We start from the raw sequence: 12,706 nt of genomic DNA on the forward strand, positions 1-12,706 counted from the left end.
ACTGTGGCTCCTGAGGTGGGGACGGTCTCTGGGCACTTTCATTAAATCCAAGTGGAGTAAAAAAGCATGTCAGTGGCTGGCTCTAAGAGTCCTTTCTTTTTAATTTGCTTATTGTTTTTGGCTGTGTTGGGTCGTAGTTGCAGCGTGCAGGATCTTCATTGTCATGAGGGGTCTCTTGTTGCCGCGCACGGGCTCTGGAGCTCTCGAACTTTAGTAGTTGCAGTGCACGGGCTTAACTGCCCCACAACATGTGGGGTCTTAGTTCCCCGGGCAGGGATCGAACCCGAGTCCCCACTCTGCAGGGTGGGTCCCCAACCACGGGATCACGAGGGAAGAAGTCCCTCTTTATTTCTAACTGAGCCAGTGCTCCCTGTAGAGTAGGAAGAAAATAAAAGTAAAATGTCGAGTTTTCATTTTAGAAACAAAAAGAATCTTAGGGTTCAATCTCTGAAGAGATGCTCAGTAGAGGTGGTTTAGGGGGAAGGCCATGGTCTTTTGGAAGTGAAAGTAAACGTGAATGAAGTTCAAATCCACTGAGCTCCCTTTCTGACTTTGGAAAGTGACTTGATGTTTAAAATCTGTACAGTGAGGTGTTTATTACCTCCTGGGTGGTTGTGTAATTAATTAATCAGCAGTGGCCCCATCAGTCACTCAGTCCCTGGCACAGACTAAGTGCTTCAAGTTCTGCTGGGTGGAGCAGGGGCCCTGCTGAGGAAGAGGGTGTCTGGTCAGCGTGGTGGTCTCTCCCAGGAGTGGGTTCTGAGATGCCCAGAGATCGTACACCTTTACCATACATTCACCAGCCCTTGATTGCTATGGCGACACTTATGTTTCTTTAAATCTTAGATGCAGAATTGAATTGATTTTATTTCATTAGTACAGGGCTCACTATCCAACAGTGGAGGGCTCCCTGGTTTAATTTTATTCCATCCTGTATTCTAACATTTTCATCACACAACAGTCCTCCACCCTCTTCTGTTTGACTTTTTTTTTTCATTTATTTTTATTAGTTGGAGGCTAATTACTTTACAGTATTGTAGTGGTTTTTGCCATACATTGACATGAATAAGCCATGGATTTACATGTATTCCCCATCCTGATCCCCCCTCCCACCTCCCTCTCTACCCAATCCCTCTGGGTCTTCCCAGTGCACCAGGCCCGAGCACTTGTCTCATGCATCCAACCTGGGCTGGTGATCTGTTTCACCCTAGATAATATACATGTTTCGGTGCTATTCTCTCGAAACATCCCACCCTCGCCTTCTCCCACAGAGTCCAAAATTCTGTTCTGTACATCTGTGTCTGTTTTTCTGTTTTGCATATAGGGTTATTGTTACCATCTTTCTAAATTCCATATATATGTGTTAGTATGCTGTAATGTTCTTTATCTTTCTGGCTTACTTCACTGTATAATGGGCTCCAGTTTCATCCATCTCATTAGAACTGATTCAAATGAATTCTTTTTAATGGCTGAGTAATATTCCATGGTGTATATGTACCACAGCTTCCTTATCCATTCATCTGCTGATGGGCATCTAGGTTGCTTCCATGTCCTGGCTATTATAAACAGTGTATTGCAAACTGGTACAGCCGCTATGGAGAACAGTGTGGAGATTTCTTAAAAAACTGGAAATAGAACTGCCATATGACCCAGCAATCACACTTCTGGGCATACACACCGAGGAAACCAGATCTGAAAGAGACACGTGCACCCCAATGTTTAACATTTTTAAATCTATGTCCTGGGAAATTATATACTGCTTGGCGTGGGGTATGTTTTTAGTTTATACTTAATTGAATGTGGCCTTCCCAGGTGGCACAGTGGTAAAGAGTCCACCTTCAATACAGGAGACACAAGAAACACAGGTTTGACCCCTGGGTCCAGAATTTCCCTTGGAGTAGAAAATGGCAACCCACACCAGTATTCTTGCCTAGAGAATCCCATGGACAGGGGAGCCTCTCGGGGCTCAGTCCCTGGGGTTACAGAGAGTCGGTCCATGATATTGTCCTATATAGCTCTTGTCAGTTTTGTTTTTCTCTCAGTATTTTTTCATTCAACCCGATAAGCTTAATTCATCATGTAATTGCTGGGAGGCATCCATACTGTGTCCCCACACAGAACTTCCCTTCCCTGGCAGCTGACGCCTCCTTCTGTCTAGCCTCTGGTCCCACAGCAGCCCTGCATTGATGGTGTGCCTCATTTGTATAGGTGCCCTGTTAATTTTGAGCCCTTTTTACCTCTTGAGTGTCGATGAGGACAGTTTGAAATATTCCATTTATTTATTGTTATCTCCTTCCAGGCTTCAAAAGACCGGTTCTGACTTAAGTTTGTGAAGGAATCCACTATACCGCTACCTACATTATTTTAACAACTTTTAAAAATGCAGTTTATGTGCGTTTCTGGAGTAAAATTCTACTTGGGAACAAAGGCAAGGGAAAAAGATTTGAACAACTTCTATAATTAAATAAAACAAGGAACATGAGAAATGAGCTTGTTTGGGACAGGGGACTTTTTTGTGGTTCAGGAAACTGTGGACATGTCTGATAATTAAATTTCCCTATAAATCTCTCCTTTGTCTCTTTCTCTGGGTGCGCTGTGCCCGTCTGCCTTGTGTAGTTGGGCTTCCTGGAGCTTCCTGGCCCATTCCCACAAAGCCATTTGCCATCAGGTCTCCCCAGTTCAGTCCTTTCAAAGCCACATGTTCCTTACCTGGTGTTTTAAGCCGCTCACATTGCAGAAGAGGCAGAACCTGTCAGATTACCAGCTTAGAGTCTAAGGGAAAGCTCCCATCCTTAACCTCACACTCTGTCACTCTGAATTTCACTACTTAAAATGTATTGTTGACATACTGCTTTCCTTTCTCCAATTATTTATTCACATTTTAAAAATTAAATATTCAGAGTAACTCCAAAGTAAATTTTTATTAAATCCAAAATTTTTATTTCATTCTCATCAAGACTTCCTAATACCGACTATAAGATAGTTGTCTAAATTGACAGCGGATACCAAAGTAATCTTAGCAGCGGTTCTGCATCAGGACTGAGTGAGCGCTGGTTGCTGCAGCTGACGGACCATGACTTGGGCGGACTCTTTCGTCCTGGGAGTAACCCCAGGATCGGCTGGTCCTTGAAAGTGGGTCTGTCTGTCTTTGGTTGAGATAACAAGACTGGGATCAAAAGTGAGAGAATGGAATCTTATCCCCTCTCCATGCGTTTTACCCACGTCCCTTGCAGCTCTGCTGACTGGTTGCACCATGTGCTCTTTCTGCTTTGTGGACACTGCATTTCTGTTTTATGGAGTGTAAAATGCTTCACTGTGCCATTTTCTGTTTCTCCACTGTGAGGTGTAGGTAACATTTCTGTTTCACACGTGAGAAAATAGGGGAGTTTAGTAGCTTTGGTAGGGAGACAACAAAAGGAAGCCAGAGATTTCTGGTCCCGTGTTCTCATTTGTGTATTTGTTTGACCGCACCGTTCTTAGTCATGGCATGTGTGATTTTCGTTGCAGCATGTGGGATCTGGTTACCTATCCTGTGTGCTATGCTTAGCCGCTCAGTCACGTCCAACTCTGTGACCCCAGGGACTGTAGCCCGACAGGCTCCTCTGTTCATGGGATTCTCCAGGCAAGAACACTTGAGTGGGTTGCATGCCCTCCTCCAGGGTATCTTCCCAACCCGGGGATTGAACCCAGGTCTCCCTCATTGCAGGAGAATTACTTTACCATCTGAGCCACCTGGTTACCTGACCAGGGATTGAACCTGGGTCCCCTGCATTAGGAGCGTGGAGTCTTAGCCACTGGACCACCAGGGAGGCCCCTGTCCAACGTTCTTAATGTTGTAACATGTTCATAAAGAATGTTTAGCAGCGTCTCATCCTGAAGTGCACACTTAGTGGGGCGATAAACATCTATTCAGGTCCCTTTGATATATAGCAGGTGTGAAAGAATATTGTTCTAAATCTAGAAACACGTGAAATTTAACATGTATGTTAATGTTACCTACACGATGCACACAGAGTTAACATAAATGTTACCACATAAAAGAAAATATCATTTTTTTCTTACCTGGAATGTGAACGAATTTGGCCTTCAACCAATTTTTGCGTCACTTGTGGGTTCTTCATTGCTGTCCTCTGAGATATTTCAAAACTCTATAGGATTCCGTTGGCCATGATTAATTCAGAATTCACAGTTATTCATTTGTAGAAGACCAGGTAATTGCTGTGTTTCCAACTCAACAGGCAGACATTCTAGCAAGGGAATGTCTTGCAGTCCTAGAGATACTTTTAAAGTGCACTGAAGAGTACCTGTCATTTAATTTAGAGTCATTTGTAGCTGGTAAGTGAATTATTTATGCCACTGAAATTGATGGAGATTACGAAGATTTGATTAGCTTGCTAAATGCTGCAAACATGTCAATGTTAGGATAATAATTTCTTGATTATTATTTTAGGAAAATAATTTCTTGATTACTTGTGGGGCAGACTGTTCTGTAGATGTGTTCTTTCCTTCCCGGGCCCTGAGCTTCCCAGCCAGACTGCGTTTTCCAGCCTCCCTTGCAGCAAGCTGTGGTCTTGTGACTAAATTAGGGCCAATGGCTGTGAGCAGAGGTTGGATTCCATCTAAGTGCAGATCATCTCTGACTTGGAGACCAGCAGCATTTTCACTCTCTGACTCTGTTTTTCCTCTGCCCACCCGGAGGTGAGTTGTCACCACTCTTACCTGTAGGTGAGGCTGACACCTTAGAAGACAGCAGAGCGATCGTGCGGAAGAAAACAGGGTCTCTAAATGACATCACGGAGTGGAGCTGCCTCGCTGACCCAAGCTGGCTGGACTGTTATGTGAGATAAACTGAAGCCTCTGCGTGCTAGAGTTTCTGTTACAGTTGCCTCGCTTGTAATCTAACAGTGAAACCCCACGGTAAGGCTAATGGGACCTGGCAGAAGGCAACAGTGTGTGAGATGCAACTGACAGTTGCTCGGTTCCTCTTTCCTCTTGCCCTTGTTCTCAGAGGTGGGCTATATTGTTCTGTGATGCAGGATTGGGGGACAGTGAGGAGAAAAATGATACGATCTTAATGGGACTTGCTCAGGTCAATGTGTCCAATATGTCTCTTTTTAAGATTATTTTAAGACCGTGTGTGCGTGTTAGTCACTCATTCGTGTCTGACTCTTTGTGACCCCATGGGCTGTAGCCCACCAGGCTTCTCCGTCCATGGGATTCTCTAAGCAAGAATATTGGAGTGGGTTGCCATGCCCTCCTCCAGGAGATCTTCCCAATCCAGGGATCGAACCCAGGTATCCCGTGGAGCCACCAGGGAAACCCTTTCAGAGACAGTAGAGACTGAAAATGAATATTTTTTTGTTAACCTTGTTTGGCAACCTTAGAACATGCCTGTGGATTCTTTGACCCTGCTCCCATGGAGAGGTAGGGTCTGCCTCCCCTTCCTCTGATTCTGGGCTGGCCTTCGATGACTTGCTCATAACCAATAAAATGCGGTGGGCGTGATGCTGCCAATTCCACGGATAATCACATAATGCAGTTTGGCTCCCACCTTGCTTCCTTGGCTCCTGACCACGATAGAAGTCTGACCCCCACCTCCCCTGGAGGTCAGGCTGTACAAAAGCCCAGGTTATGTGGAGAGGTCACTGTAGGTGCTCTGGTTGATGGTCCCAGTTGAGGTTCCACTCAGTGGCCTACTCCAACTGCCAGCATCCAAGGTCAGCATCTTGCATATCACACCCAGTCAGACCTTCAAGGAACTGAGCGTCCCCTGACATCTGACCACAGTCTTATGACAGATCCCACCCCAAAACTGCCCAGTGAGATTTCCCCAAATTCCTGACTCATAGAGGCTGTGAGAATTTAAAAGAAAGAAAATTGTTTTACCCCATTGGGTTTATACAACAACAATGGTTAGCACACTTTACTGTTGTACCATCACATGTTTCGCCCAGTTGGCATTTTGGTTTCCACTTGTCAACTTTAGGTGCAGTTTTTCTGAAAATATGGCTTCAAGGGCAAGGGCTTTACATACATTATTTATATTACTTAATTTTTACAATGTTCTTATCAAGTAGACGCAATTATCATTTCCATCGTATAGCTCAGGAATCTCAGGCATGGCTGCCAGGGTCTTGCTGCTCTTCATCACTGTGCTTCTATCAGCTGTGCTGCTTGAGTCACAGAATTTCAGGCTTTGGTGACAGTTTAAACAGGTCAGTTCCCACCACCCACCTCTTCCCTCCCATCTGGGTTACATATAAGAACCCGGGTGCTCCGGGTGGTAGCATATGACTCCTCTGTGGTATATACGTCAGTTACTGACAGCACGGGGAAACCAGTATCTCCACGCTGGGCTCGACACTCACTACACGACTCAGCAAAATCAAACTTTTTCTCAACTCTTTCAAACAACCTTTTATTATAAACTATTTCCTGAGAAAACATGATGCATTTCTTTGGAGGAAAAGAATGCTCATTTAGCATAGACCTACAAATCTATTAAAAGCCCTAAATCACACTAAAACATCAAGCCTGTTTCTTAAGGAAATCTACAAGTTTGATTTTATTGAATAAGACCTCTAAATCCAAGGAGTTCATTATTATGTTACTCCATGATATTTCATTATTAATGACCATATTTGATATTCCATCAGCAAATACCATCTTCACCTGGAGTAGTGTGTCTCATACATGTTTCCCTGACCAAGAGCATCCATTTTCTAAACCCAGCATCTGCAAATGTGGAGAATAAGACTCTATAGAAGCAAGGGATTTTAGTTTCTGTGAAGAGATTTGCTTTCTTCTTAGTACTGGTGATGGGAATATGAAACTGTCAGCAAATGGGAACTACTCTAACATTTATGCTTGAAGCCTGAGTCCCCTTCCAAGATGTCTTTCCTATTTCTAATTCAGTGAAGGAAGTCTATGTGGATAATTTGGTAGTGTCTTCTTTTTATTCATCTTGAAGCATGCAGTTTTCCCGCAATATAAACATAAGAATATGTAATATGTAAACATTCATAACAATGAAACAGAGCTTATTATGTGCCAGATAGTGCTGTGTGTACTTTTAGATGTGTTAGACCATCATGTTCTCACAACAAGTATGGGAGGTAGGTAATATCCCCAGTTATCCAAGGGGGGAAACTGAGGCACTGACATCCCTTTGTTGTTGTTGTTTAGTTGCTAAGTCGTGTCCAACTCTTTGTAACCTCATGAACTGCAGCATGCCAGGTTTCCCTGTCATGAATTTAGCATCATGGTATTAAAATGTCCCCTCCTTGACCATGTCAAAATGCAGCAAATGTTTGTTAAAAGGAAGGGAGCAGAAATACTAACTTTTTAAACTACCGATGTTTATTTCAGTAGATATTGCCTCTGTAGTGAGGTGGGAGGACTTGATTGTTCTCCTTTTATTTTCCTCCCTCCCTCCCTCTTTCTTTCCTGTAATTTTACCCTTCAAAAGTGGGCTTTCATGTTTCTTTGGACAGTAAACCACTGATACTTCATTGCTTTCATTACCTGGAATTCTTTTAGGGACAGCAATTACAATGACAGCATTTAGTTGAACCCAGGGCTTCTCCCAAGATCCGTAGTAACTAGTGTGTGACAGTAAACCTGGGCTCATGGATGGCTATCTGGTTTCATTACCATGGATACACGTATTCAACAATTCAATTATGTGTTGTAGTGGATACTGCGGTGTGCTGCCTAATCTCCTCTCCAGACTGAGGCACTCACACCCCCAGATGCCAGGAGAGCTGGCCTCTGATATTTTACTGTTGATCCTGTTTGGGAATAGCCCTTAGCAGAAAGAGGCTGCCCTGCCCAAGGCCACAGCTCTTTTGCATCCAGCGGCTGGTCCCCTTGCCTAAATTAGGTCAACTCTGAGAGCTTCCCCAGCTCCAGAGCTCTCCATGGGATTGAGGCCTTCATTGCAACTGCATCATAGTTCAACTTCTCCCACTGTGGGTTCCTTTTTCTCGTACTTCCTCATAGGTAAAGATCCCTAAGGCACTCCCTGGTTAAAAAAAAAGTCCTGAATATAAATCTCCATCTCAGAGTTTGTTCAAGAAAGCATAACTAAAACTAATGATAGCAGGAAAGGTCCCAGAAAAGCTCTTACGTGAGATCTGGAGCTGGGTCACCAGCTTGTTGTTCAGTCGCTAAGTCGTGTCCAGCTCTGTGACCCCCAGGGCTGTAGCACCCCAGGCTTCTCTGTCCTTCACTATCTCCCAGAGTTTGCTCAAGTTCATGTCCATGAAGTCAGTGATCCTATCTAACCATCTCATCCTCTGCCATGCCCTTCTCCTTTGCCCTCAATCTTTCCCAGCATCAGGGTCTTTTCCAATGAGTTGGCTCTTGGCATCGGGTGATCAAAGTATTGGAGCTTCAGCTTCAGCAACAGTCCTTCCAATGAATATTCCTTTAGGATTGACTGGTTTGATCTCCTTGAAGTCCAAGTGACTCTCAAGAGTCTTTTCCAGCACCACAATTTGAAAGTGTCAATTCTTTGGTGCTCACCCTTCTTTATGGTCCAACTCTCAACATGACTAATGGAAAAACCATGGGGCTTCCCAGGTGGCACTAGTGGTAAAGAACCTGCCTGCCAGTGCAGGAGACGTAAGAAATGCAAGTGTGATCCCTGGCCGGAAGATCCTGTGGAGGAGGGCATGGCAACCGACTCCAGCATTCTTGCCTGGAGAATCCCGTGGACAGAGGAGCCTGGTGGGCTAAGTTCATAGGATTTCAAAGAACTGGACACAACTGAAGTGACTTAGTATGCATGTTTGCACCTTAGTTGGCAAGCTGACTTCAATCAATGAGAACACCATCTCTGGGGGTGGGTGGAGAACAGCTAGCCCCCAGCACTCTGCAGCCCTGCAATTGTTAAAACTCACTGTGGTGAGACAGCCAGGAGGGAATGCATAGGAGGGCGAAGGATCTGGACATCTGAGAGGTTCAAGGGAAGTGGTAATCGTAGGTACAGTGGAATTACTTGGCTGTTGCTGAGTGTTGTAGAATGACTTAGAGGAAGCAGTGAAAGGCTGGAGTGATTAATCACCAATCTAAGGCTAAGTGCGAGAGCCAAAAGGCTTTGGAGGTTTATAGAGAGACTCCCATCTCCTGCAGCCAGAGGCAGAAAAAAAATGCCAGCATTCAACCTTGGACTTAACTAGAAGGTCAACAGAGCTCCAGAGAAGTTTAAATTTTTCAACCCCAGCAAGTCTGCTGTGCCAAGGTCAAGGCCCTAATTGGGAATAAATGAGATGCTGAGACTTGAGATGCAGACAGCTGTGTTCATGCACTATTAAAACTCTGGAATCTCCAAATTCCCTTGAGCCCCCTGGGCCTGCTCCTCCCCATGAAAAGTTAGCTCTGCCCCCTTACTTGAAGATGAGGTAGCAGCCTGTCCACCATCAGCATGACACCAGCTCCCAAGCCAAGATCCACCCCTACCTCCATCCCTGGACACTAGACACTAGACACCAGAACAGGGATCAGCAACTACATCCTATGGGTCAAGTCTAGCCTGTAGTCTGTTTTTTTGTACATAAAGTGTTATTGAAACGCAGCTCTGCTCATTAGGTTACATCTTGTCTTTGGCTGCTCTCATGCCAGAGTGAGAGACTTGAATCGTGGCAACAGACCCTAAAACAAGACTGACTCTTTACAAAGAAAGTTTGCTGACCCCTGAGGAGAAGAAAATGGCAACCCACTCCAGTATTCTTGCCTAGAGAATCCCGTGGACCAAGGAGCCTGGTGGGCTTCTGTCCATGGGGTCGCACAGAGTCGGACGTGACTAAAGTGACTTTGTAGCAGCAGCAGCAGCAGCAGAGCTCAAGTCAAGTCACAATAAAACCCAGCAGGAGAAGTGCTGGTTCCGATAAGGGAGTAAAGGGAAAATACACTGAAGAAGATGAAGGTCTTAGCCAATAAATACTAGCAGAAGTGGAAGAGTACACACGGGATTGAGTTCTGAAGGGCCTGGATTAGGAGGATGGATAAAGGAGCATTTCTCCACATGAAAGAACTCTCCTGACATATAGGGTTTATTAACACTCTCTTGGTTGGCTCTTGGAAGCTTAGGAAAGCAATGACCATGCTAAGTGGAGGATATATGTGAGCAATGCCTCGGCTGACACTGGAGAAAGGGATCAAAATTCTCCGAGAAGCAGGCACTCCAGAGTGGATGTGCTCTGTATGGTTGGAAAATTACCGGTTCACTGTGTTTTATAGGGGCACCCAGAGGATGCTCTGGTTACCAAGACTGTAAGCAATGAACTGGAGAGAGTGACATCCTCTTCCCTGAGAGTCTCAGTGGGCTGACCTCTGCAGGCAGGGCTGATGCTATAAAAGATGCTGATATAGGATTGGGCTCCCTGGAAACAATGAAGATGAGATCTCAGTTTGTCAGACGTCAGGTCATTATTGTTCAGTTGCTTAGTTGTGTTTGACTCTTTGCAACCCCATGGACTACAGAACGCCAGGTTTCCTTGTCCTTCACTGTCTCTCAGAGTTTGCTCAAACTCATGTCCGTTGAGTTGATGATGCCATCTAACCATCTTATCCTCTGTCGTCCCCTTCTTCTTCTGCCCTCAGTCTCTTTCAGCATCAGGGTCTTTTCCAATGAGTCAGCTCTTCGCATCAAGTGGCTGAAGTATTGAAACTTCACCTTCAGTATCAGTCCTTCCAGTGAATATTCAGGGTTGATTTCCTTTAGGATTGACTGGTTTGATCTCCTTGGAATCAAGGGATTCTCAAGAGTCTTCTCCAGCACCACAGTTCAAAAACATCAGTTCTTTGGCTCTCAGCTTTCTTTATGGTCCAACTCTCACATCCATACATGGCTACTGGAAAAACTATAGCTTTGAAGGCTTTGAGGTCAAGTAGCAAAACATAAATATTGGAAGCAAAGAGGATGCAATTTTAACGAGTGGTACAAGTGGTAAGGGGACCCTCACTCACAAGTGGTGAAGATGACTAATAGAACCTGGTATTGTTAAGGGCAGGAAGAAGAGTGGCTAATTAAGATAATGCTGACAATCTCCCCACCCCCCCCCCGCCCCCCCGGCCCAGTGAAAAGTCATGGCCAACTTCCAGACCTGAGCTGGTCCTTCAAATTCAAAGCTGGCGCCTGAAGTTGAAAGGCTGGTTTGAAAAAGGGTCCTGCTATACCCTTTTTATACCCTGCTATACCTGTTACATACAGTAATAATTTTCCTAGTCTTTATCTAAAGGTTTGTGGGTAAACTTCTCCTTGGGTAACTATAGAGTGATTTCCCAAAGATGTCAGAGACTCTTGGGCATGGCAGTTCCCATTGATTTGCAGAGATTTTTGTATTTCATCATGGCTCTTTACTCAAGTTGGGCCTAGTTGGGAGGGGATAGGTAGTAAGATATCCAGGCCTAGTATTATCCACAGTGGGTTCTTTGGCTCCGTGGATCCACTTGGTGATCATTGGTTCAGTCTCTGAATGTGTCAGTGAATGGGCGTCCTTCGTAGTTGTAAGAATATCATTGTCTTTCTGGTTTGTAAAGTGAGCTACTGTAGAGGAGAAGGCCACATGGAGGAGGACCCTGAGATGTTCCCACTGTGGTTGAGAGAGTAGTTTAAAAAAAAAAAACAGTATCACAGATGGGGAGAGTGGCAGCGATATCTGCCCCCTTAGTAGGCTCCACACTGCCAGGGTAGTGGGCACCACAGGCCCCCTTTTAATTTGCCACTCTGCCCCGTGTGAAACCAGGATCCTGGACTGCCCTGCTGGTGCAGAGGATAACCTGCTGGTGCAAGGGACATGGGTTTGATCCCTGGTCCAGGAAGATCCCACATGCCATGCCACAACTTCTGAGCCCGCGTGATGCAACTGCTGAAACCCATGCACCTGGATCCTGTACTCTGAAACAAGAGAAGGCATCGATGAGAAGCTTGCTCCCCACAACTAGAGAAAGGCAGTGCAAGAGGAAAAAAATAAAAATAAAAAAGCAACAAAGACCCAGTGCAGCCAGAAAAAATAATAAATATAATAAACAAAGAAAACCAGGATCCTCATCATTGAGAACAGACTTAGTGCATTACCATTGCTATATATCCAAACTGGCAGCACAGACTCCAACTCCAAGACCCCAAAGCTATGTCCTCCCCTGACCAACCAGTAACTTGTTAGCAACTTGATGGCATGGGGTCCCTTTCAATCTGCCAGTGGCAATGACCAGAACTGATACGTATTCCAAGAAACACCTTTGCTTTTCCTGCCTGAATGGACTCAGTCAGAACTGCCATCCGTGAGTTTGTAGGTTATTTGATAAACTGGCACGGGAGTATGCACAGTGTGACTCTGGACCAAGAATCCCATTTAGTAGCAACTGGAGCCTACCTACACAGGAACACACCACCCCTAAGCTGCCTGTGTAACAGAGCCTTTGGAAGACACAGCTAAGGTGACAGCCTGGAGATGAGACCCTGGGAGGACTGGGTGGCATTAAATCAATGTCTGTTATATAGCGCTGTGCTCCCAATAGGTGGAATTGATTGGTCCATAAAACAAGGATCGGAAGGAGGCCGGGCCCATTTACCATTTCTCTCAACGACCTGCTTGGGGAATTTGTGTTCCTCGTCATTGCACATTTAGTCTCTCGGGTGCTGGAGTTCAGGGAGAGGTTGCTCCTATCAGGGGACACGGTGAGAACTGAATTCAGCTTG

Source organism: Dama dama, chromosome 25, assembly GCF_033118175.1.
Source record: "Dama dama isolate Ldn47 chromosome 25, ASM3311817v1, whole genome shotgun sequence".
Lineage (NCBI taxonomy): Eukaryota > Metazoa > Chordata > Mammalia > Artiodactyla > Cervidae > Dama > Dama dama.